The sequence below is a fragment of the Equus przewalskii genome, chromosome X (genome assembly GCF_037783145.1).
Source record: "Equus przewalskii isolate Varuska chromosome X, EquPr2, whole genome shotgun sequence".
Classification (NCBI taxonomy): domain Eukaryota; kingdom Metazoa; phylum Chordata; class Mammalia; order Perissodactyla; family Equidae; genus Equus; species Equus przewalskii.
This window is the reverse complement of record NC_091863.1, coordinates 5,134,944-5,158,934: the sequence shown is the minus strand read 5'-3', so window position 1 is coordinate 5,158,934 and position 23,991 is coordinate 5,134,944. Positions and strand designations below refer to the sequence as shown.

The 23,991-nt window shown below is 38.8% G+C and overlaps 1 long non-coding RNA gene across 1 annotated transcript; it reads right to left on the bottom strand.

Moving 5' to 3' along the window:
• Window positions 1-682: 682 nt before the first annotated feature.
• Window positions 683-22,057, bottom strand: LOC139081113 (uncharacterized). The gene is made up of 4 exons (XR_011536101.1): window positions 21,942-22,057; window positions 13,229-13,441; window positions 11,960-12,050; window positions 683-1,801 (listed from the first exon to the last, which is right to left on the bottom strand). It is a non-coding gene; the product is annotated as an uncharacterized lncRNA (long non-coding RNA).
• Between the last annotated feature and the right edge of the window lie 1,934 nt (window positions 22,058-23,991).

Genomic DNA, 23,991 nt, shown 5'->3' with positions numbered 1-23,991 from the left:
CAATTTTAGCCATGGATGCCAGGTTAAAACTATTGACCTGGACATGTGGAATACAGATTCGTTTCACTGATTGAACTAGGCAGTGTGAAAGGATTTCTGGTTTTTGACATGTCTGATATCCTGACCAATTAGCATATAGTCCACTTGACAAAGAGCTCCAAGTCTGGAAAATCTGGTGGAATCTAAAACCAAACCAATCAATGGAGATCTGTCTGCTTGAATCATTGTCAGTTGTGAGTTTGTATCCAAATGAAGGATGTGTTTGAAACTATGTGATTTTCCTAATGCTTTTGGATTTCTTTCTTTGTCAAACTTGGATTTTATTTTTCACCCTGAACTTAAAACAGATCAAACTCAAATCGAACCAAATAAAGTGCATGCTAAAAGATCTTCATTACACAGTCTGGCTTCTGCCCCCTACCAGCACACACATACACACACACAAACTATAACAGGATGCAGAAAAACAATTATATTTCTTAAAGAAAGGAATAAGATGTATAAGTGGTTTTACTGTATTCATCAAAAAATATAGTTAATCAAATTTGGATATAAGATATACTCAAGATTAGTAATGTATATACAGTATTTCTCTCCCCGTGGTAAACTTAGCTAAATGATTCATACTTTCTTGAAACTACCCAAACACATGAAATTGAGGCCAATCATAAAAATGAGACTGTTTATTTATTCAGCAAAGATTTATTGATCATCCACTGTTGGGGATTGACAGGACCTACAAATTGACATCAGCTTTTTCTTACCTGAATTTGGAAACAATTGAGAGATGGATAGAGAAGTCAAGCAAAAGGGAATAAAAATATACAATTTGTGCCTGATAAAAGTTAGATTGAAAGGCAGAAAAATGGGTTTCCTCCTAGTCAACCTCCCAAACCAGACCTCCACCTCCAGCCTCCCGAGGAGGGGTGTGGCCCTGTGGAACCATGGTGGGGAGGGCATGCCAGAATATGTGCTCTCTGGGGGGTTGCTGCCTCTAATAACAGACGGGAATGGAAGAAGGGAGAACACTACCCAGACCCACTTCTTTATCCCAACCCACCAAGTACGCATATCACTCCTCTTCTCTGTGTCGCAGAGAACCTGTGGTGGGTGGTTCATCAGGTGTGGATATGACTGCTACTACGAGGGCAGAGACACTGAGGTGTCAGACAGAAGGCGAGAGATGTAGACCATCGGTCTGGTTTCAGTCTCACTGGGATGTACATAGCCTACTATCAATGCACCCAAATTTCACCGGGAGTGATACCCAACATGAGTTTAACTGGGGCACGAAGGGTCTGCCACAATGTGTGCCGTGTATGGTACACTGAATGAGATGGACGAGTCCACACGTGAAAGAAATAGTATCACTCCCTTGTCTTTAGTATCCTGAGTGACATACACAAGAATCTTGTCATCATACTCAAACTCTGATGGTGTGCTCTTTCTCTCAGGGTGCAGCATTTCAGACATCCATCTTGTACAATTTTCAAATTAATGGAAGTGCCAAGCCAGTCATGACCCTCTTCCCCGCCAACATTTCGCCGCCTTTCCAATTCTTCGGAGCCCCATGCTCCTGGAACCAAAGCTGCCTTCAGGGGAGTCAACCTGTTGAATCTTTTGTCCCAGTAGCTGCTGTCATTGCCTCTTGCTACAGAAATGCTTAGGCCTAAAAATCTATCTAGGATGGAGGTGCTTCTCTTTATTCCCACATCATTCACTGGTGCAGAGCTGGATTTACTGTGAGGCTGATAAATCTGAGGTTCTGCCGTCACTTCCTTAGTGGAGGGAATGAGGTACTCTGTGCGTAAAATTTAAGGGAGTGCCAAAAAAGTAAATAATCAGGATAAATAATATTTTAATGCATTATTTTTTTAAAAAACTAAATTAATGCAAAAAAATCCCACAATGAACAAAATATAAAAATTTTAAATGAGGACAGGATTGGACCTTGGACTTGAGTGGCTTACCCTAAGCCTGGCCCCAGGCTCTAATAATTTGGTTCAGTTTACACGGCCATTTGTTATTGCAACATTTGCAAAAGTAAGATACTTTTCCTGCAATTAGCTATGATCTCTATGTGTCTTTACTCCCAACTTCTCTCCCATACTATCCTTGATATCAGATAGGGTTGGATTCTCCAAGTGCATTTTGGGATCATGTTAAGAGATGGATGAGTTGGGGTAACATTTAGTTTCAGCTTAGTGGAATTTTTTATGATATCAGCAATTTTTCTATAGTTAAGTTACTGCTAGCCAATACTATTAGTTTCCTATTACTGCTGTAACAAATTATCACAAATGGTGACATAAAGCAGCACAAATTTATTATCTGACAGTTCTGGATGTCAGAAGTCCAAAATGGTTTGGCAGGGCTGCATCCCTTCTGGAGGCTCTAGGGAAGAATCCATCTCCTTGCCTTTTCCAGCTTCTAGAAGCTGCCCACATTCCTCGTCTAGTGACCCCACATCATTCCAATACCACTTCCATCCTCACATCTCCTGCTCTGACTCTGACCCTCCATGTCCCTCTTATAAGTACCCTTGTGATGACACTGGGCCCACATGGATAATCCAGGATCATCTCCCCATCTCAAGGTCCTTAACTTAATCACATCTGCAAAGTCCCTTTTGCCATTTGGATAACATACTCACAGGCTCTGGGCATTAGGACAGGGACATCTTTGGAGGCCATTATTCTCCCTACTGTAACATCTTTGTATAGGAATGGCTTCCAGGAAATCTCTCGCCACCTACTGTGCTGATTCTCTTGGGGACATGACACAAAGGTGCCAGATCAGCAGCCCTGTCTCTACAGGAAAATATTCTATGGGTCCCTGCACTGCAGGTACGTCTAAAGTGCAGGAGGAACAGGTTTTAAATGGACAGAAGTTCATCTGTGGAAATGTCTTTCAATCTTACAGCACATACACAAAAGACACTTGCTAGACATTTTCCTAAATTTGACACAATCCTAGAAATTTAAATCATATCCCACTGGGTTCTGACACCTAGGCCATTTTATGAGCTTCAATAATATTCAGGTCCAAAGCCAACTTAGCCCACATCTTGCTAGGAGACTCTTAATAGCCTGAAGACATGAATCCAAGAGATCAGCCCTCCACACCTTCCTCAGGGGACTGCAGTTAAGAATAACTTTAAATGCAATAGAATTTGCTCCCCTCATTTCTTTTCCTTCTGGCCAATATCAGCTTGATATTAACAGTTTTTAAAGCTCAAACTTCACATACTTATGCTCCCCCACATGCACGGAACTTAGGTACAATTTAAAGTCCTGGCATGAAACCATGAAACCCTGGCTATAAAACACCATATATTTTTTTAAAAAGGCAAATGATTGCCAATGCCTGCCCCCTGATATCTGAAAATGCTGAATACGAAAATTAAAACAATATATTTTCCTTGAATCAAGACCTTTCCTCATATATGATGTCTTAGAAGTCTTCAAGCTGCCCAGTAGCTGTGAAGGTCTTTGTACATCCAGGGCCTGTGTGATTCAAGGTCAAGCCACCTCTACCTGCACCCTAAGGCCCACATCTTCGCTGAGTCCCACACAAGTGTGCTTAGCTGGTGTCCTCCTGGAGGCTGACTTTTGCCTAAGATAACCTATCATTACGAAAACATTTTCTTCTCTCTTGTCAATATGGCCAAAACGAGAGTGACAGACCAAAGGGAAAATTTCAATTCTAGAAACCCATTTGGTAATCCTAAAGCCAGAAGCCTTGAGCCCAACTCCTACTTGAAGCTTCAATATCTTCTGTTGATGAGTTCCCCACATCATTTCTATTTCTCAGGGTTCCCCAATAAAGAACCAGAGTTTAGTATTAGAGCTTTCTCAGCTCATTTCACTTTTTTTTTTTTTTTTGCAAAGTAGTAAGGCAGGTAGATGGCTAAATATCACCTTTATCATTGGTCAAAGCTAGATTAGAAGACATGTGTTTGATGTTTATCAACAATGGGCTAAAGCCGAATCCCAGATTTCATTTCCCCTCTCAATGAAGGACAGTGCTAAAGGATCCCAGATCCCCCTCCCATAACGTATGGGGATTGAGGTCACAGAGGACCAGACCGGGACACATGCTCTCACTGAGCGGGCTGCCTCCCAGAAGGCAAGTGAAGGAGGGAAGAAGCAGAGTTATGTACCGCGAACTCCTCGTCCCAAAGTCACATAGGCATATGAGGACGAGGGAGTGAGGGGCAGAGAGACCAGGAGTTTTGTGCTAATTATTCCTTGTGAAAATGCAAAGAAAATAGAAAGGAAACTTCATTCTCCCATCAACACCTCCTTTGTGCCTGAAAGTATTCTAGGTAGTCACAAATGGATTATATTTTTTACTGTTTACACATGTAAGTTATTAAAATCCATCTCAAAATGTCAAGATAGGATGGAAAATTTCCAAAATCAAAAAGCACAGTTAAAAATAGGCTTATGCTCCCATTATTATAAAATTGTGTCCAAAACAAACTAAATAACCCATAAATTCACATCACAGAGTCAATTTGGAACATATAAGAAAGAATAATAGCCATTCTGGCTGGACAGTTGCCATAATGACCTTTGAAATAAATATTATGGTCAATTCTTAAGAACTTTAGACATAGAAAAGAGAAAAAAATCAGCCCAATATTAGAATTTAAAAAGAAGAAAAGCAAGACTCTTTCTTATAGTATAAATAAATTATTCCCTTTGGAAAACTGAAGAGATGCATTTTTCATTTAGAAAATATTTGTCTGTTTTTGGATAATGCCAGTTACCACAAAGTAATATGATGATGATAAATTTCTTTTATGACTCATCTTTAAAATTATTTGAAATTCACATTGGAAATCATGTTTGTGATTACTTTCTATTTCAATAACCAGAAGTAAAAAATCTTCTGCAGCACCTCAATAGGAAAGATGTAACAAATCTGAAACTCATGCAGGGCACTCATTTGTAGAGGAATTCTCCATTTTCCCCAAAGTAATCCAAGAATCTGAGTACAGTTCAGTGGTAACAGGCTATTTCCACATGGAAATTTTATGGATATGCTCCCCAATACCAAATAAATTGTGCCTACGCCTTTATACATCAACTAAACCATTCCTCAGAGCAAGACCTGTACACTCTGGCCATCATTTTACAACTTCTACAATTTGGGTAGCACTATTGCTGACGATTTTCAACTAACTCTTATACCTTCCATCCCATCTCTGCTCTACTAATGGCCTCTGATTCTTTGGCTAAAAGTACTGGCTTGTTTCAACAAACTTTCAGCTTCCCTGGCAGGATATTTCAAAGATAAACAATCCAGCTACTTGCTGTAAAGGTCAACAGCATTTGATGGGATCAGCAAGATTTTCCCAACTTTTTCCAAGAACTAGTCCAGTATTATACAATAACTTTCTTTAAAATACTTAGATTTCATAGTATTTATTAGGCATATAGCAAGGTACTCTATTAGAATTTAGTAAAACTATCACATATGGAAATTGATACAACAAGTACGGTGCTAGGCAACAACAACAAAAGTGGCATTGGCTTATTATTTTGATAGTAGGCAGCAAGGAAATTCATATTTTAGGATAGAAAGTTGATGACCCTGGGCAAACCTTGAAAATATTTGGTAAATTTGTCACATGAGAAATTGAAAGATGGAGTCGGTAATTTTTGCAGGATGTGAATGGAAAAAGCCCGAAGGTTCTTGTGTTCACTGTCCCTAACTGCTTTTACTAAGGCATTACAAAAAAGGAGATTAACTTAGGCAATAATTGGCCAATTTGCAAGCAGAGATGTAAGAAAATAGGGAGGTCAGAAATTGAGGTCATTAAGAAAAAGAAAACTGTTTCTGTCCTCCACCAACAGGAGTTACAAATGGTGTTCAAAGCCTTTCTCAAAGGCCATATTAAGCCATCTCAGGCAAATAAAGAGACTAAGCCCGAGGCAATGATCTGATTCACAATGTCACCTAATATATTAGATGACCTCAAGGTAAACAGAATTAAGATGAGAAAATCTTGATTAAACTAAGTGTGAGGCAGACTTGAGATCTTTTTCCAGAAAACAATTTGGGGAATGACACATGAACCTACTGGGTAGTAAATAAATTGGAAGTGTACTAAGTTTTTGAGGAATTTGTATTTTTAATGAAACTACAAGCCTGTCCTACAAAAATATACCTACAAAAACTCTCATCTGAATATCAGAAAGAAAAGTTTTTAAGGATCTACAGTAACCCAAGTAAGGTGTAATGCCCAACATCCATTTTATACACAGCCAAGGAGAATAATGAACAGGGATATGCCCCCCAGAGAGCAACGCAGCCAAGCCACTGCCAGAAGCATGGCTATCGAGTAAGATTTCGTGACTGCTATGTATCTGTTACTTATATCTGCTTCTTATTCTTCCCTTTGCAGAATGGAAGATATCCATCCATATGTACCCTGTTACTACCACACTGACATTTTATATGTAAGAGGGCAGGGAACTTGACTTTGAATTTTTAAATTAAAAAGTGTGTGATGAGGAGCCTCGTATGGATCTGAAGAAAAGAACTATACTTCCCTCAAGACTCTGTATTTTGAGCTGGATGCTCTCTCTGTATGAGACTTTGGGTTGTCTCCCCTGAGAATGGAGTCCAGGTGTTTCTATGGAAAGTAAGCAATAAGCATATATTTAGGTGCATAGAAGACTGGACTTTGGCTGACTTCTGGATGTTTCCCTAATTTTTTCCTTCTTTTGTTCTATGGTTAAGGTCACTGTACACTTTATTCCTAGTGTCTAGGTCCAGGTGTTCTCTGTACCGAGTTCTCAGAATTGGGATGTGAACAGAATTATTGCATGAAACTTCTGGGCCCATATGGGTGCTTGCGCTGGACTCTCTCCCTTTTCTTTCTTACTGGCTAAAATTTGTGATACCCAGAATAGCACTGGGAGCCATGTGATGAAGCTGAGAGTCTCCTGCTTTACTGGGGGTCTTGGATGAAACTTAGAGCCAAATCTGCCTTCAGACTCCGGACCCATGAGAGAGAAACACATGTCTATCTTTTTGATTCACTGTGATACGCTATCTCTTTGTCATAGCTACTTAGCGTTTACCCCAGTATAGTAATAGTGAGGAAAGATCGTAAAAGAGCTAACAGTCCAGAAACTAGAAAATTTGGCCTTTGCAAAGATATCTTATTAATTTCTCCCTGGTTCTTTTCTCCTCTATCCATTACTATCAGTGAAAAGAGCCCCAGATGGCTCCAGCCATTCTTGCCATCACTTCAAAAGTATCACTGAGATAAGACTTCTGCAACCTGAGTAAAATATGGATCTCTCTCAAGAAACAGTAAATTCACTCTGTTCCTGTGATTCTATCCCATTTTAAGAGACAGCCAGTTAAGAAGATGAAGCCTTGAGCTTTCTATAAACATTTGCTTCAACTGCCTCAAAAATTTTAGCTGAGGAAGAGAAGTTTTGTCTTCTTTCTAAGTTGGATCTCAACACTTTTAGTCAACTAATCAATTTGACTATCTTTATTAAATACTTATTGCATTGAAGTTCTTGGGCCAGGCAATTGGAACAATAACAACTGTATTGAAAAGATTCCTTGTGCCAGGCCCTCCAAATATATTTATAAAATCAGAAGTGTACTAGTCATGGCACTTGTCAGTTCCTGCCAGGCAAGCCAGAGCATGTTTGACAGAGGAAGCATCTTGTGAATCTGAAGTGACTCTGAAGGCTACACAGAAAAGGAGCAACTTTGAGGGATAAAAAGAGTTTTTATAATATGGGAGGACTGTTGGTTTTCCACATAGGGAAAATGGAGAAAGGAAAGACATCCATTTATTCCTTAATTCACTTCCATCTATTTATCAATTACCAATCATGTGCTAGGAACTGTGTTGGGAGTTGGACATACAGAGAGCTTGCCTTCTAGAGGGAAAAAGAAAAAAAATATTAGCAGACAAAATAATTATGTCCCAGGAAAGGCCAAGGAGTTACAAATGGCAATGCCGTGAGGAGAAACAAAATGAGTTAATTTAAATAGAGCCCACAAGTTCTCCAAAGAAAGGACAATTCATACATGAACTGAAGGATAAGGGGACAGTATTCATATAGCCATCTGCAGGGGTTGTGGGAAGCCTTTTCAGGTGGCAGAAATGCTACCTGCAAAGAGTGTTAAGAAGTGAAAGACTATGTTTGTTTAGATACAAAAGAAGAGCGTGGTGTTGGTGGGTGGAGAACAAGAGAGAAGTTGGCATGAGATGAGACTGAAAAGGAAGGAAGGGGCTTGAGGCAGAGCGTTGAGATAACACTAAAGAATCAGGAGGCAATGAATTTTCCTGAGGTGATAGCTTTGGATATGGGAAAGCTGAAGTATAAAAATCACATAGGTGGATTCTTGTGGTAGGTAACAGAAATTCTCATTGTGGCTCCATTTTATAGAGTCTTGAAGGCTAAGGAATTTAAATATTATCTGTTACAATATGGGACCACTGGAAGTTTTGAGCAGAGTATACCTAGTACAACCAACCCATTAGTAGCTCACTGGTGGGGGTTTGGGATGGAATAGGATATGGACTAGGATGCTCTTGCCAAAGCCCAACAAAAAGATTAGGATATGGGTAATGAAAAGGAACAGAGTGATCAAAACAAGATAAACTGAGCAGGAAGACTCTTTGGGACTTGGTGAATAACTGGCTAAGAGAGCTTAAAGAGAAAAAAGGTCAGAAATAATTCCAAAATTTTCTATGTGAATCATTGGGGAATAAACGTTGACTTTCATAGTATTCAGAAAGAAATCAGCTTATAGCAGGGAAAAAAATCATAATGAAGGTGACTTTTCTTCTTTCATCTTAATTAAGGTTTATTGAAGTAAACACAGCTTAAGCAAGACCCATCATGAGGATTCAGTACCTGGCCCTTGTCAGTGTGTACAATCACCTTGGCATTGTTTCAAGGTGATGAGAAAAGAAGAGGGATGGGCCAGTTACTTGAATGATGTGTTTATCCTGGTGAATGACCTCACCACATGCTCTTTGAGTGAACTCTAGTAGTCTACAGAGAAAAGCATGCATCTACGGTGGGGGAGACAAATCCAATTGTATCCTTTCTTCTAGAAAATGGAAATCATCATTGCCAGCATGGCCGTCATTATTATCATTTGTGATAAAGGGTCAGCGGACATGAGTGTCCAGAATATCCTGGAAGGGATGTCCGCTGGAAGAATTCACTGCTCTCTGTCAGCACTACATCCCTTGGCAGTACATCACATTAGGCTTCTCTAACAAGCCCAGGCTCAGCACAAGGGAGCCCACCCATCTTCGGCAGCTGGAGTAGACAGTTTGCCTGCTACTGATAGTCAATTGCCAAGCCCAGCTGAAGGCTGATACAACAAAGGCATGTGGCAATTTACCCCATGGATGTGAAATCTGACCTTTTGATAGCCCACCCTGACTGGTGGCTAAGTTTCAGCAGCCACACCTCTCATGCTAAATTAAACAGCAAGGGAGGGACGCCTTGACTACTGTCTCCCCACAAATCACTGGGCAAATAAAATACATGCGCCTGTCACAAGAGCAAGCCTCTGTCTCAGGCAGTCACAACTTTCTGTGAGTGTCTGACAAAAGGCAAGGAAGAAGAGCCAGGTGAAAATTCTTTCCAGGCTACTGTAGACATTCCCACACTTGCATACTGCATAGACGGCCTCCAAAAGGAAGGTGAAGCTAAATGAAATAAGCCAGTCACCAAAGGCTGAATATTGTCTGACTGTACTCACATGAGATACCTGGGGTGGTCAAATTTGCAGAGACAGAAAGAGGAATGGTGGTTACCGGAGGCTCAAGGGACGAGAGAGTGGGGAGTTGTTGTTTAATGGGGACAGAGTTGCAGTTTTGCAAGATGAAAAAGTTCTGGAGGTGGATGAGGTGATGGTTGCACACAATGTAAATGTACTTAATGCCACTGAAAGTACATTTAGAAATGGTTAAAATGGCAAATTTTATGCTAGGTATATGTTACCTCAGTTAAAAATTTTTTCTAAGTAAAAGCAAAACAAAACAAAACAATGACCAAGATGTCTTCAGTGGGTGAAGGGATAAATAAACTGTGGTACAGGAGACGATGGACTATTACTCAGCACTAAAAAGAAATGAGCCATCAAGCCATGAAAAGACACAGAGGAGGCTTAAGTGGATATTACTAAGTGCAAGAAGCCAATGTGAAAAGGCTACGTACTGTATGATTCCAACTATAGCATTCTGTAAAAGGCAAAACTATAGAGACAGTAAAAATACCAGTAGTTGCCAGGGGATTGTGGAGGAGGAGAGGGAGGAATAGGAGAAGCACAGAGGAATTTTAAGGCAGGGAAACTACTTTGTATGATTCTACAATAATAGAAACATGTCATTATACATTGCTCAAATCCACAGAATGTACAACACCAAGAGTGAACTGTAATGTAAACTATTGACTTTGGGTGATTCTGGCATGCCAATGTAGGTTCATCAATTGTAACATGTCTCACTCTGGTAGGGATGTTGATATTGGGGGATGCTGTGTATGTGTGGAGGCAGTGGGTATATGGGAAATCTCTGTACCTTCTCCTCAATTTTTCTGTGAACCTAAAACTGCTCTAAAAAAATAGTCTTAACAAAATAATAACGATGAAAAAAAAATAAAGTTCTCCTTGATTTCCAGCATTGACTTAATTTATCATCTTCATCAAGATATCATCAACATCATCTTTATGTTATGTAAAAATATGCAAACATAAACTGATTATAAACTCCTTCATCTTTAGCATTATACAACAATAAAACAAACCAAATTTACAAATCAAAAGCAACAAAACCAATAAAATCCAAATTACTGTTAATTTAATGTGATAGAAGCTGCTGCATTGCTGAAACTAATTGGTTGCTTAGAACATAACGGTGGAACAGGCAGCCATGTGCAAGTATGTTGCATTTGGCATACCCAACTGCAGAGTGACACACTCAACTGCAATGCCCCCATACTCACCACACGTGCATGCTTCTCTCTTTTTGGAAGAACAAAGTTCACCCACACAACCTATGTTGAGGTCATTTGGTATTCACTGGGATAAACACATCATTTATATACCTAGCCCATCTCTCTTCTTTTCTCATTACTTGACATAAGCAAAGGGTACTACTTGGTGTCAAGGCAACTGTAAACACAGACAAAGGTATTGAGACTTCATAATGAGTCTTACATAAAATTACCCATCTTGAGGATGCAGGACATACTTCATTAATCTTTAGACTATCATCAAAACGAAGACAAAAAGATAATAAGAAACAACATGGCTGAAAATCAGCCAGATACCAAAAACTTGTCCGTAGACCCTCAAACTGGTTTCAGTGACAGTTGGAACAATAGTGAACTATTTTCATATTTTTTCCAGGAATATGTTCAGGTGGGTTCAGAGGCAAAGAAATGGAAATAGTAGTTGACACAAGATTTAAATTCAGTTCTGTTATTTAATCACAGTATGATTGTGAGAAAAAAATTTAATTTCTCTAGCATGTTTTCCTCTCTTGAAAAAAAGGATCAGGTTGTGTCTCAGATCCATTGTATCTTTAAAACTCTATTTTTAATACAATAGTTTTTTGGCTGGCACATCTTCATACTAAGTATAATAAAATTTTAATTGCAGTGAAATGATTTTTTAAAAACAGCTTTAGCATTATACACTAGAGCACTGTTAGCATCTAAAATCAAATCATTGTGAAAGGGACACTGATACATATTGTGTAAAAATGGTTTAAGTTTAGTTTTCTCACAGCCAACCATGAATATACTTTTTGAACTTTCTTTAGCAGAACTCAAAACAAAGTTACAGTACCACCATTAGTAAAGTCTTCACCTTAATAAATCAGCTGTACTTCTCTTATACATTTCCTGTGTGTGTTAAAGTTCCTAGAAAAATGATATAAATCGATACATACCAGGCATCTGCAAACATTTTCAGCAAATGGTGATATAGTAAATATGTTTGTCTTTGCAGGCCACATGGGCAGCTATTCAACTCTGCCATTGCTGCAAAAAGCAGGTATAGACAATATGTAAATGACTGAGCTTGGAGGTGTTCCAATAAAACTTTATTTAAAAAAATGAGCAGTGGACTGAATTTGGCAAACGACTGCCATTTGCTGACCCCTGGAATATATGAAGGACCCAATATGATAATGTGAATGTAAGAAAGTGAAAAATGATTTTGATACTCCTGTAGTTGTTTAGATGTTGAAACATTGTCACTTCAAAGCTTAAAGCATCAGACTTTAAAAGGAAATTATACACGCTTTCCTAAGTGTTTTAACGTATAGTATAGCGTGTGAAAATTAACTCGATACAATGCAAATATATGCTTATTTTTCTCATTTGGATTATGCCTATATTTTGCATGGTGAAAGCATACAAAAAAATGTAAGTTAATTTTCTTTCAACATCTCCGTTGAAGTCAAGTTGAAGAGAAATTCAAAGAATAATTTGGTGTCAATGAACAGTTAAACTTTCAGAGTATTTTCTTTTCTGTAACAAGCAATCTTGGAGGATAAAGATATGATAGCATTTTTTGCAAGGCAAATTTAGTATTTCTTTAGAATTTTAATAGTATTTCTGATTGATTCTTCTTTATAGTTTCAATCTCTTTTGTGACGTAACTCCAGAACTCATTGACTTGTTTCTCTATATTTCCCTTTACCTCATTGAGTTTTTTGATGATAGCTACTCTGAATTCATTGTCACTTAGTTTACCTACTTCCAAGTCTTCAGGACATAATTCTGTGTTTTCATTGTTTTCCTTTTGGTCTGGAGCTTTTATAAATTGCTGGATGGTAGAGGAGTGGTTTTGGTGCATAATGCTATTATTCAGTTGCAGTTACAGCCTGTCGCTACTAGATGGGAGTCAAGAGCAGTGTGTTCTGAGCCCTCTTCTTTCAGCTATGATGGCGGCACACAGCATGGGTTGGGGGAGAAGGGGCACTTTCTCTCGCGTGCAGACCTGGATTCCGATCAGCTCTCGCTCTCTGGTTTACTGGGGCCCTAGCTTGATGGGGTCCCCCCACACGAAAGCTTTCCCCCGTTAGAGGATTTGTGCTGCACGGGTCTGTGGGAGTCCTGGATGATCCCATGGGTGCACGGCCCCTCCCCTGTGCCTTCCCTCACCCACAGCAGTGATCCCAGTCTCTAGGGGAGGGAGCGAAGTTCTCTCTTACCATGTTCCAGCTCCTCCAAGGACGGCTCCAGCCTCTCCATCCTCTGTCATTTGGCTGCTGTGGGTCTCTGACGATTTCTGTTATTAGGATTTTTTTTTTGGTTGGAAGGCAGTTACTCCTTTTGGTTGTAATTTGGAGGGGAGAAAGTCCCAGGTGAGCTCACTCCATCATGTCACTGACGTCACTCCTCAAATAAGCAATCTTAAACTACACCTAACAGAATTAGAAAAAGACAAACAAACAAAGCCCAAGTCAGCATAAGGAGGGAAATAATAAAAATTAAAGCAGAAATAAATGAAATTGAAACAAACAAACAAAAATGGTAGAAAGGATGAATGAAACGAAGAGCTCATTCTTTGAGAAGATAAACAAAATTGACAAGCTTTAGCCAGACTCACTAAGAACAAATGAGAGAAGGCTCAAATAAATAAAATTAGAAATGCAAGAGGAGAAATTACAACAGATACCACAGAATACAAAGGATTATAAGAGAATACAATGAAAAACTATATGCCAACAAATTGGACAATCTAGGAGAAATGGATAAATTCTTAGACTCATACAATCTCCCAAAACTGAATCAAGAAGAAATAGAGAATATGAATAGACCGATCACAAGCAAAGAGTTTGAAATAGTAATCAAAAACCTCCCAAAAAATAAAAGTCCAGGACCAGATGGCTTCTCTGGAGAATTCTACCAAACATTCAAAGAAGATTTAATACCTATCCTTCTCAAACTATTCCAAAAAATTGAAAAGACGGAACAGTTTCTAACTCATTCTACGAGGCCGACAACACCCTGATCCAAAAGGCAGACAAGAACAACACAAAGAAGGAAAATTACAGGCCAATATATCTGATGAACATAGATGCAAAAGTCCTGAACAAAATATTGGCAAACTGAATACAGCACTACATTAAAAAGATCATACACCATGATCAAGTGGGATTTATACCAAGGACACCACATTAACAAAATGAGGAATAAAAACCACATGATCATCTCAATAGACACAGAGAAAGCATTTGACAAGACCCAACAGCCACTTATGATAAAACTCTCAATAAAATGGGTATAGAAGGAAAGTACCTCAACATGATAAAGGCCATATATGACAAACCCACAGCCAACATCATACTCAATGGGCAAAAACTGAAAGCCAGCCCTCTGAGAGCAGGAAGAAGACAAGGGTGCTCACTCTCACCACTCTTATTCAACATAGTACTGGAGGTTTTGGCCAGAGCAATTAGGCAAGAAAAAGAAATAAAAGAAATTGAAATAGGAAATGAAGAAATGAAATTCTTGCTGTTTGCAGGTGACATGATTTTATATATAGAAAACCCTAAAGAATCCATTGGAAAACTATTAGAAGTACTGAAAAATTACAGCAAAGTTGCAGGGTACAAAATAAACCTACAAAAATCCATTGCATTTCTATACTCTAATAATGAACTAATAGAAAGAGAACTCAAGAATACAATCCCATTTACAATCACAACAAAAAGAATAAAATATCTAGGAATAAATTTAAACAAGGATGTGAGAGACCTATACAATGAAAAGTATAAGACATTATTGGAAGAAATCGGTGATGACATAAGGAAATAGAAAGAGATTCCACGCACATGCATTGGAAGAATAAATATAGTTAAAATGTCCATGCTGCCTAAAGCAATCAACAGATTCAATGCAATCCCCAGATTCAATGCAATCCCAATCAGAATCCCAATGACATTCTTCACGGAAATAGAACAAAGAATCCTAAAATTCATATGAGGCAACAAAAGACCCTGAATAGCCAAAGAAATCCTGAGAAAACAGAACAAAGTTGGAGGCATCATAACCCCTGACTTCAAAAATATACTACAAATCTATAGTAATCAAAATGGCCTGGTAGTGGTACAAAAACAGACACACAGATCAGTGGAACAGAGTAGAAAGCCAAGATATAAAACCACACATCTACGGACAGCTAATCTTCAACAAAGGTGCTAAGAACTTACAATGGAGAAAGGAAAATCTCTTCAATAAATGATATATAAAGAACTCACACAACTCAGCAACAAAAAATCAAACAACTCAATCAAAAAATGGGCAGGAGACATGAACAGACATTTCTCCAAAGAAGATATACAGATGGTCAATAGGTACATGAAAAGATGTTCATTATCGCTGATCATCAGGGAAATGCAAATCAAAACTACACTAAGATATCACCTTACACCCGTTAGAATGACAAAAGCATCTAAAACTAACAGTAGCAAATGTTGGAGAGGTTGTGGAGAAAAAGGAACCCTCATACACTGCTGGTGGGAATGCAAACTGGTGCAGCCACTATGGAAAACAGTGTGGAGATTCCTCAAAAAATTAAAAATAGAACTACCATACAATCCAGCTATCCCACTACTGGGTATCTATCCAAAGAGCTTGAAGTCAGCAATTCCAAAAGTCCCGTGCACCCCAATGTTCATTGCAGCATTATTTACAATAGCCAAGACATGGAAGCAACGTAAGTGCCCATCAACAGATGAATGGATAAAGAAGATGTGGTATATATATACAATGGAATACTACTCAGCCGTAAAAAAAGAAGAAAATCGTCCCATTTGCAACAACATGGATGGACCTTGAGGGAATTATGTTAAGTGAAATAAGCCAGATAGAGAAGGATAATCTCTGTATGACTCCACTCATATGAGGAATTTAAAAATGTAGACAAAGAGAACAGATTAGTGGCTACCAGGGGAAAGGTGGGGTGGGGGGTGGGCACAAAGGGTGAAGGGGTGCACCTACAACACGACTGACAAACAATAATGTACAACTGAAATTTCACATGAATGTAACCTATCATTAACTCAATAAAAATTAAATTAAAAAAAATGATTGCCTATTTGAGATTTCTCTTGTTTGTTAAGGTGGGCCTGTATTGTTATGAATTTCCCTCTTAGGACCAATTTTCCTGCATCACACATGAGTTGGTATGGTGCATTTTCATTTTCATTTGTCTCCAAATATTTTTTTATTTTTACTTTAATTTCTTCAATAATCCATTGATTGTTCAATAACATATTGTTTAATCTCCACATACTAGTCTCTTTCCCAGCTTTTTTCTTTTAGTTGATTTTTACTTTCATAGCATTATGGTCAGAAAAGATGCTTGATATGATTTCAATCTTCTTAAATTCATTGAGGCTTGTCTTATTTTCCAACATATGGTCTATCCCTGAGAATGTTTCATGTGCACTTGAGAAGAATGTGTATTCTGCTGTTTTTGGATGGAGTGTTCTGTATACATCTATTAAGTCCATCTGGTCTAGTTTTCACTTAAATCCACTATTTCCTTGTTGAGGTTCTGTCTGGATGATCTACCCATTGATGTAAGTGTGGTGTTAAGGTCCCCTACTATTATTGTGGTGGTGTTCATATCTCCTTTTAGGTTTGTTAAAATTTGCTTTATGTACTTGGGTGCTCCTGTGTTAGGTGCATATATATTTATAAGTGTTATGTCCTCTTGGTGGAGTCTCCCTTTTATCATTACATACTGCCCCTCTTTGTCTCTCATTGCCTTTTTTTTTTTAAAGATTTTATTTTTCCTTTTTCTCCCCAAAGCCCCCTGGTACATAGCTGTATATTTTTTAGATGTGGGTCCTTCTAGTTGTAGCATGTGGGATGCCACCTCAGCGTGGCTTGATGAGTGGTGCCATGTCTGTGCCCAGGATCTGAACTGGTGAAATCCTGGGCCACCACAGCAGAGCATGTGAACTTAACCACTCTGCCATGGGGCCGGCCCCTCTTATTGCCTTTTTCATCTTAGGTCTACTCTGTCTAAGTATGGCAACTCCTGCTTTCTTTTGTTTGCCATTAGCTTGGAGTATCTTTTTCCATCCCTTCACTCTGAGCCTGTGTTTGTCTTTAAAGCTGTGTTTCCTGGAGGCAGTGTATTTTTGGGTCTTGTTCTTTAATCCATCTCGCCACTCTGTGTCTTTTGACTGGAGAATTCCACATGTTTATAGTTGGAGTCATAATTGAGACATGAGGGCTTAGTGCTGCCATTTTATCACTCATTTTCCAGTTTTTCTGCATTTCCCTTGTTTCTCGTCCCATGTATTTTGGACTACCAATTCAGTTTGGTAGTTCTCTATGACGGTTTTCTTAGTTTTCTCTTTATTTATCATTTGTGTCTCTGTTCTGATTATTTGTTTAGTGGTTACCATGAGGTTTGTATTAAAAAATCTCATAGATGAGATAGTCCATTTTCTGATAGCCTCTTATTTCCTTAGACTAAGCCAATTCCATCCCTTTCCTCTCCTCCTTCAAAGTTATTATTGTCACAACTTATTCCATCTTGTATTGTGAGATTGTAGTTAAAATGATGAGATTATATTTACTTCTGATGTTTTCCTTCCCTTTATCTTTAATGTTATAATTAAGTGTTTGCTAACCTGTTCTGATAGAGAGCTGCAATTTTCTGATTTTTTCTACCTGTTTATCTCCTTGCTCAAGGTTTTGTAAAGGCTTTCTCTTTTTTTCAGGTATGAGGGCCTTCTTGAGCACTTGTTGTGGGGGGGGGGGTCTTGTGGTGAGGAACTCCCTTAGCTCTTATTTTTCTGGGAAAGTTTTAATTTCTCCATCATATCTGAAGGATACTTTTGCTGGATAGAGTATTCTTGGCTGAAAGTTTTTGTCTTTCAGAATTTTGAATATATCATTCCACTGTCTCCTAGTCTGTAAGGTTTCTGCTGAGAAATCCACTGAAAGCCTGATAGGGGTTCCTTTGTAAGTTATTTTCTTCTGCCTTGCTGCCCTTAATAATTTTTCTTTGTCATCAACTTTTGCCAGCTTTATTACTATATGCCTTGGAGAAGGTCTTTTTACATTGATATAATTAGGAGTTATATTGGCTTATTTCACTTGTATTTCCAGCTCCTTCCCCAGGTTTGGGAAGGTCTCCACTTTATTATTTCTTTGAACTAGGTTTCTGCTCCATTCTCCTTCTTTTCTCCCTCTTGAATACCTATAATCCTTATGCTGCATTTTCCAATTGAGTCAGATAGTTCTCGGAGAATTTCTTCATTTCTTTTTAGTCTTGGTTCTCTGTCCTCCTCCATCTGAAATATTTCTATATTTCTGTCCTCCAGACTGCTAATTCTCTCTTACATAATATTAGGTGTGTTATTCAGGAAATCCAGATTTTTTTTTTTATCTCATCTGTTGTGTTTTTCATCTACAACATTTCTGATTGCTTTTTGTTTATAGTTTCAATCTCCTTTGTGAAGAAGTTTCTCATCTCATTGAACTGTCTATCTGTATTTTCTTGGACCTTGAGTTTTTTAAATTATAGCTATTTTCAATTCTCTGTCATTTAGATTATAAATTTCTTTGCCTTCATGATTGATTTCTAGGTGCTTGTCATTTTCCTTCTGGTCTGGAGTATTAATATGGTTTTTTGATACTGTTATATGGCGTGGATTTGTGCTTCTGCATAGTGATAGTATCTGGTCACAGATTCCACCTGCTGCCACTGGGTGGGGGTCAAGAGCTGTGTATTCTGAGCCCGCTGTGACCCTGGCTCGCTCACTCCCAGCTGTTGCTTCTGTATCATATGTGCGGGTGCTGTGGCTGACCTGCTGAGGTGGAGCACTGGGTGGGGGAAGGGGTGCTTTCTTTCACCTGCTTGATCCCAGGGGCATTCTCACTCTGCCCTTGCTATCTGCTCTCCTGGTGTGCTGGCGTGATGAAGACATTCCCACAGTAGCTTAGTCACCTCTGTGTGGGGCTTTCCGACGGGCTGTGAGGGAACTTGGAGAGTGAAGTTGTTCCCTCAGAGGGCCTCCCCTCCCCCTCACCTCTCAGAGCCATGGGTGGTCCTGTGCCCTGGGTTGCTGCCATTGGGGGAAGGAAAGGAGATCCCCTTACCTCCTTCAACTTCCTCTAGGGGGTTCAGCACCTCTTCCTCCAGACATTTGGCTGTGTGGTTCTCTCAGACATCTTTTGTGTTGTGTGAATGTCCTCTGTTGGTATACGAATGTCCCTTCCATTGCATCTTAGGGGGGAGAGTCCAAGGGAAGATCTCACTCTGCCATGATACTGACGTCACACTCAATGAGTAATTTTTGACATCATTTATTATGACTTTTCCACGTGTGCACTTAAAATTATGATCTTTATTTTGCAGCAGGCCCACAAAATATAGACATAACTATAAAATATTTTTAACTTATTTTTTCAGCTTTTATTTTCAAAATGCATTGCATATGCTATATCATTTCATCCTTCTACCATCCCAGCAGTGAAAGATATGTCAAGTGAAGTCCATTTTTTAAGGTGGGGAAATTCACTCATCAAGAGTTGCTGATCTGACTTGATCAACACTTCACAGAAGGGTCACTGTTGTCTCTGTTTGTTATCTGTCTTCATTTTGATTAGGTAAACTTCTTGATCCAAAAATCACATTAAAGATAATATTTCTCAAATAAAAATTCAAAATACACAGTTTAATAAAATAAATATTAAATCAAGACTCTACAATTATATATACCTAGTATTTCAAGAGAAAAATTAAAACATTTAATTTGCATATTCAGACAAATGTTAACACTGACCTGTTTACTTGGAAGATTTTGTTGTATATATCTATACACCTAACATTATATATTCACTGCACTCAAAAACTAGGGGTGAGTTGGCTGTATTCATATAACTGCAGATGCAGTCAACCTCTGTGTGTGTGTGTGTGTGTGTGTGTTATTTTTCCATTGAGGAAATTCAGACATTTTGACAAAGTAGTGTTCTTTATACAATAGTATTACTGAGTTTGACCACAGCAAATCCCCTGCCCAAGAACTCTTCTGAAGCATTTTTTTGTCCTACTGAATCTTTTACATAGTTACTATTTCAGCACAGGCAAAAAAGATGCTGATATTAAAAAAAATAATAATAAAACTAACAGCTGTAGAAATAATGAATAAGGCTTCTTGGCTACTGATCACAGTACCAACCCCATAGTAGTGCTCATGGTAACTGCAAGATGATTTTTGTGGAAAAGATCTACCTCAAGGCACTGCCTGATGCAAAGATGGGAGATGAAATGCAATGCAAATCATTTGAATAGTCACCTGGCCTGACCATGTTGGAATACAAACTTGACATGACTAATGGCAGTGTAATTTAAATGTTCTTAAAAGTAACATAAGCTTTTTGGGTGGGAGGGACATTAATTTAGTAAATGCAATAAAAACTCCCAAGGAGAGTATCATATCCGAAGTGGTTTAAAATATAATAATAATTTTCACTTAGGCATCATTTGCTCAAAATAATGTTCAAATTTAGAACTCATGGTTTGCCTAATGGAACTGGATGAAATGAACTCTTCCTATACCATTAGCACAGTCACATATGGATTTAGTAGTTTTTTATTTGCTATCCTGGGAATTTTTCTAGGATTTATAACGTAATTTATATGTATACTGAGTTCCAAACAATGAGTTACAAATGGACTGTTGGAATTTTCCATACGCAATAAACACATTCTCATGACAACATACAATGCTGCCTAATATTTGGGGTGCCTTTTATTGTCCTATGAAATTTTACCTTCAGTAATAATATAACTTGCATAGCCATGTGGTATTAAGATTAGGAGTATGATTCTCTTGGATGAAACCCTTGTGAAACTGGGAAAGTTTGCCTAACGTGTTTGAATCTTAAGGAGTTATTTACAGGAAATAAGAAAAGTCATTTACTAGGTTCTTCCACATATGTGACAGGAATATTGTAGAACTGGAAAATGACAAAGACATGCACTATCTTTAAGGGGCCAAAAGGACCTATTTAAGTGAAAGCGTAGGTCAAAATGTACTTTGGAATCCCGCTCCTTTCCGGGTATTGAATCTCTGGGTATTGAAATAGAGATGATTACGTTATATCTCAGCACTCAGCCAGGTGTGCTGTGATTATCGATGGTGGGATAGGTGATATCAGATCGGCAGATGACTGGAAACTAAACCTGCCCATTTGGAGAAGGTGAGCTGCTCAAATCCCCAGACACTTAGAAGCTCAATCCAACAAAGAGAAAATGGATCCATGGATAAGACACAGCCAGCCAGGTGCACAAAAAAAGTCAACAGAAGGTATGTAGAAGGACAGTGGAACAGCATCAGGGTTAAAGCATAGGCTTGGAATGGGTCAATCATGAGGACACATTTAGACTCTGCCACTTAATAGCTATGCAATCTATGCCAGGTTTTTAAACTTTTGACTCTGAGTTTCTTCTTACTTAAAATGAGAATAATACTTTAAATCTGATAAAGTTGCTGAAGAGGCTAAGGAAACAAGATGCGATAAGTGTCTGATGTACCACAGGGACTCATATTGTTGCATCAAGTAATTTTACTTGATGGAGATGCACCCAGTCTCATGGATCAATATACCAGTGCAAACCAGAGGAGGAGGAGATGTACCAAGACAGGGGACAGGAAAGAGGCATCACACAACTCTGTAAGCAGACAGCAATGCCTCAAAGCATTAGACTTGGAATCCCCACAGGCACCAGCACCATTACCAAGGGTTCCCTCTAAGATTATTCCAAGGAAACAAATTCAAAACCAAAGGTCTGCAAGCTATGCAAATGCACCTTTCAGAGGCGCCCACTGCTCTTTCCTTTCCAACCACTCCCAAGCCCTACTACGGATACAGACATTGAAAGATGCTTACTAGGTTGCTCACTCTCAAGGCAAGTTCTGGGAGATTTCCACGTTCTGGGAGTTTAGGGTTCCAGGCAGGTTAGCATGGTCATAGATCATGGGATCTTGTCTCCAGAACCAGAAAAGGCAGGTGGCATGTCACAAGAGAGGGACAAAATGGAATCTGGTTATTATATCACTCACATAAAACCAGGGTTAGACTAGTAGATAGGGATTTGATGCTAGGTACCACAATGGTTCTACAGATAGGAGATTAAACTTAACACACAGGATTAACTGGCCCAACCAAGGGAAACAGAATGACATAGAGACCAGGAAATTAGCTCCACCAACTAGCTAGATACCCAAGTGTACAGAGCACATTACCAATTATGTGGAAATGAACCTACTAGGTCCTGTCTATGTACCAAATGTTTAATGCCTTTCAATATCATTAACATATTTGGCTCAATTTTATTTCCCCAAACTACTACAGGGTATAAAAATAGCTTCTGTTCTTTTTCAACAGCTGTTTTGGCACCTGAAATTACATGGTGAAGGTAAATTTCTGTTAACTAAGAGCGAGAAGCTTCAAAACTTTGGTGTTCCAAATACTAATTTAAATGCCTACTGGATAAATGTTTGCTGAGTTTTAACTATCTGACCCCCTACTGCTATTTATGTGACTGCCCCCTTTTCTCTTTCCTTTATTCACAGCAGTCTCCCAACTCCTAACTGTGGCTGGTTTGAAATCTAAGCCATGTGTCTAAAGGATGCACACCCTTTGGGTCATTCAGGATGGTGGTAATTGGATGGAGGCTTCCATGTGGATTCATTACTTAATTCTTAGCTAGCAGTTGCTTTTCTCCCAAAACTTTCTCTCACACTCACAAGAAATTCAAACTGTATGGTCATATCAAAAAACTGGTGTGGACCCAGCTCTTTTCAGATAACCTGCTGCCATATTTTCAGGTCTGCCTATACTGTTCTTGCTCCATTTGAGAAGTAGTAGGATTTATCTCCCTTCTATAAGGTGAGCATAAACCAGACCATGACACTTTCAGAGACTTAATTCTTTTTGCCTTTTCCATAAAGGTGGAAGAGAGTTTTCTTATTTAAATCAAAGCAGCTGCAGCAATTAGGCATGAGAAAATCTCATCCACATACTGTTTTGTCTAATGACTTCCCAAATGGTGCAGCATTCGTGAGTTTTAATTACCACACCACCCACAGTCACCCCACATTGATCTATGTTGTCCATTGGTGATCATCTATCTTTTTTGCTCAAAGTAGTGAACATAGGAACAGGAGGACCGGTGCCCAGGTTTTTATTTTTAAAGTATGATATATCGAGAAGAACGATGACTGCAGTAAGTAGCCACAACATGGGCAGTGCACTGTTTTATTTTCTTTTGTTAGTGGATCACGTTAATGCTGCTCCTCTCTATACATGGTACATGGGGAAAGCATTAATCAACTTCAGGGCAGTTCACAACAACCAGCAACAGAAAAGAAATGTAAAGCCAACTCTTTTATAAATATTTATCTGCATACCTACACATGCCTATATCTACAGAATTCCACATTGCTGCATATAAAGTGTTTCACTGAGTTAACTAGTTATCTTCTCATCAATCATGACTCAGCAGCATGAAAAGGTTTCCATTTTTTAATTACCCATGTTCTGAGTGTCTGTATTATCCAGAAGATTGGCTAATGGCTGAAACTGCTGTATCAACTTGGTGGAGGTTTAGCAATCAAGGAGAAGAAGCCATGAGAAGTCCAGGAGGGTGAATTTACACCAATGCAATGGAGGCCTAAATAAATAAATGATGGATTAAGTCCTCTATTCACAAGCAATACTTGAGTACTCCTGACAATCTCCTATCACTGCTCTCAGCACAAGCTGGGTCCCTGCCTGGATCAGTACTGGGAATCTACAAACCGTAATGCAGTTGTGTTTTGTTTGGCTCTCATAGGAAATAAATCTCAACTCATTTAGGCCCATGTATTTGAATGGGTGACTCTTGTAAGACCTCCTGTTTACAGCAGAGCTGTTTAATTGTTAGGTGTCCCTGGTT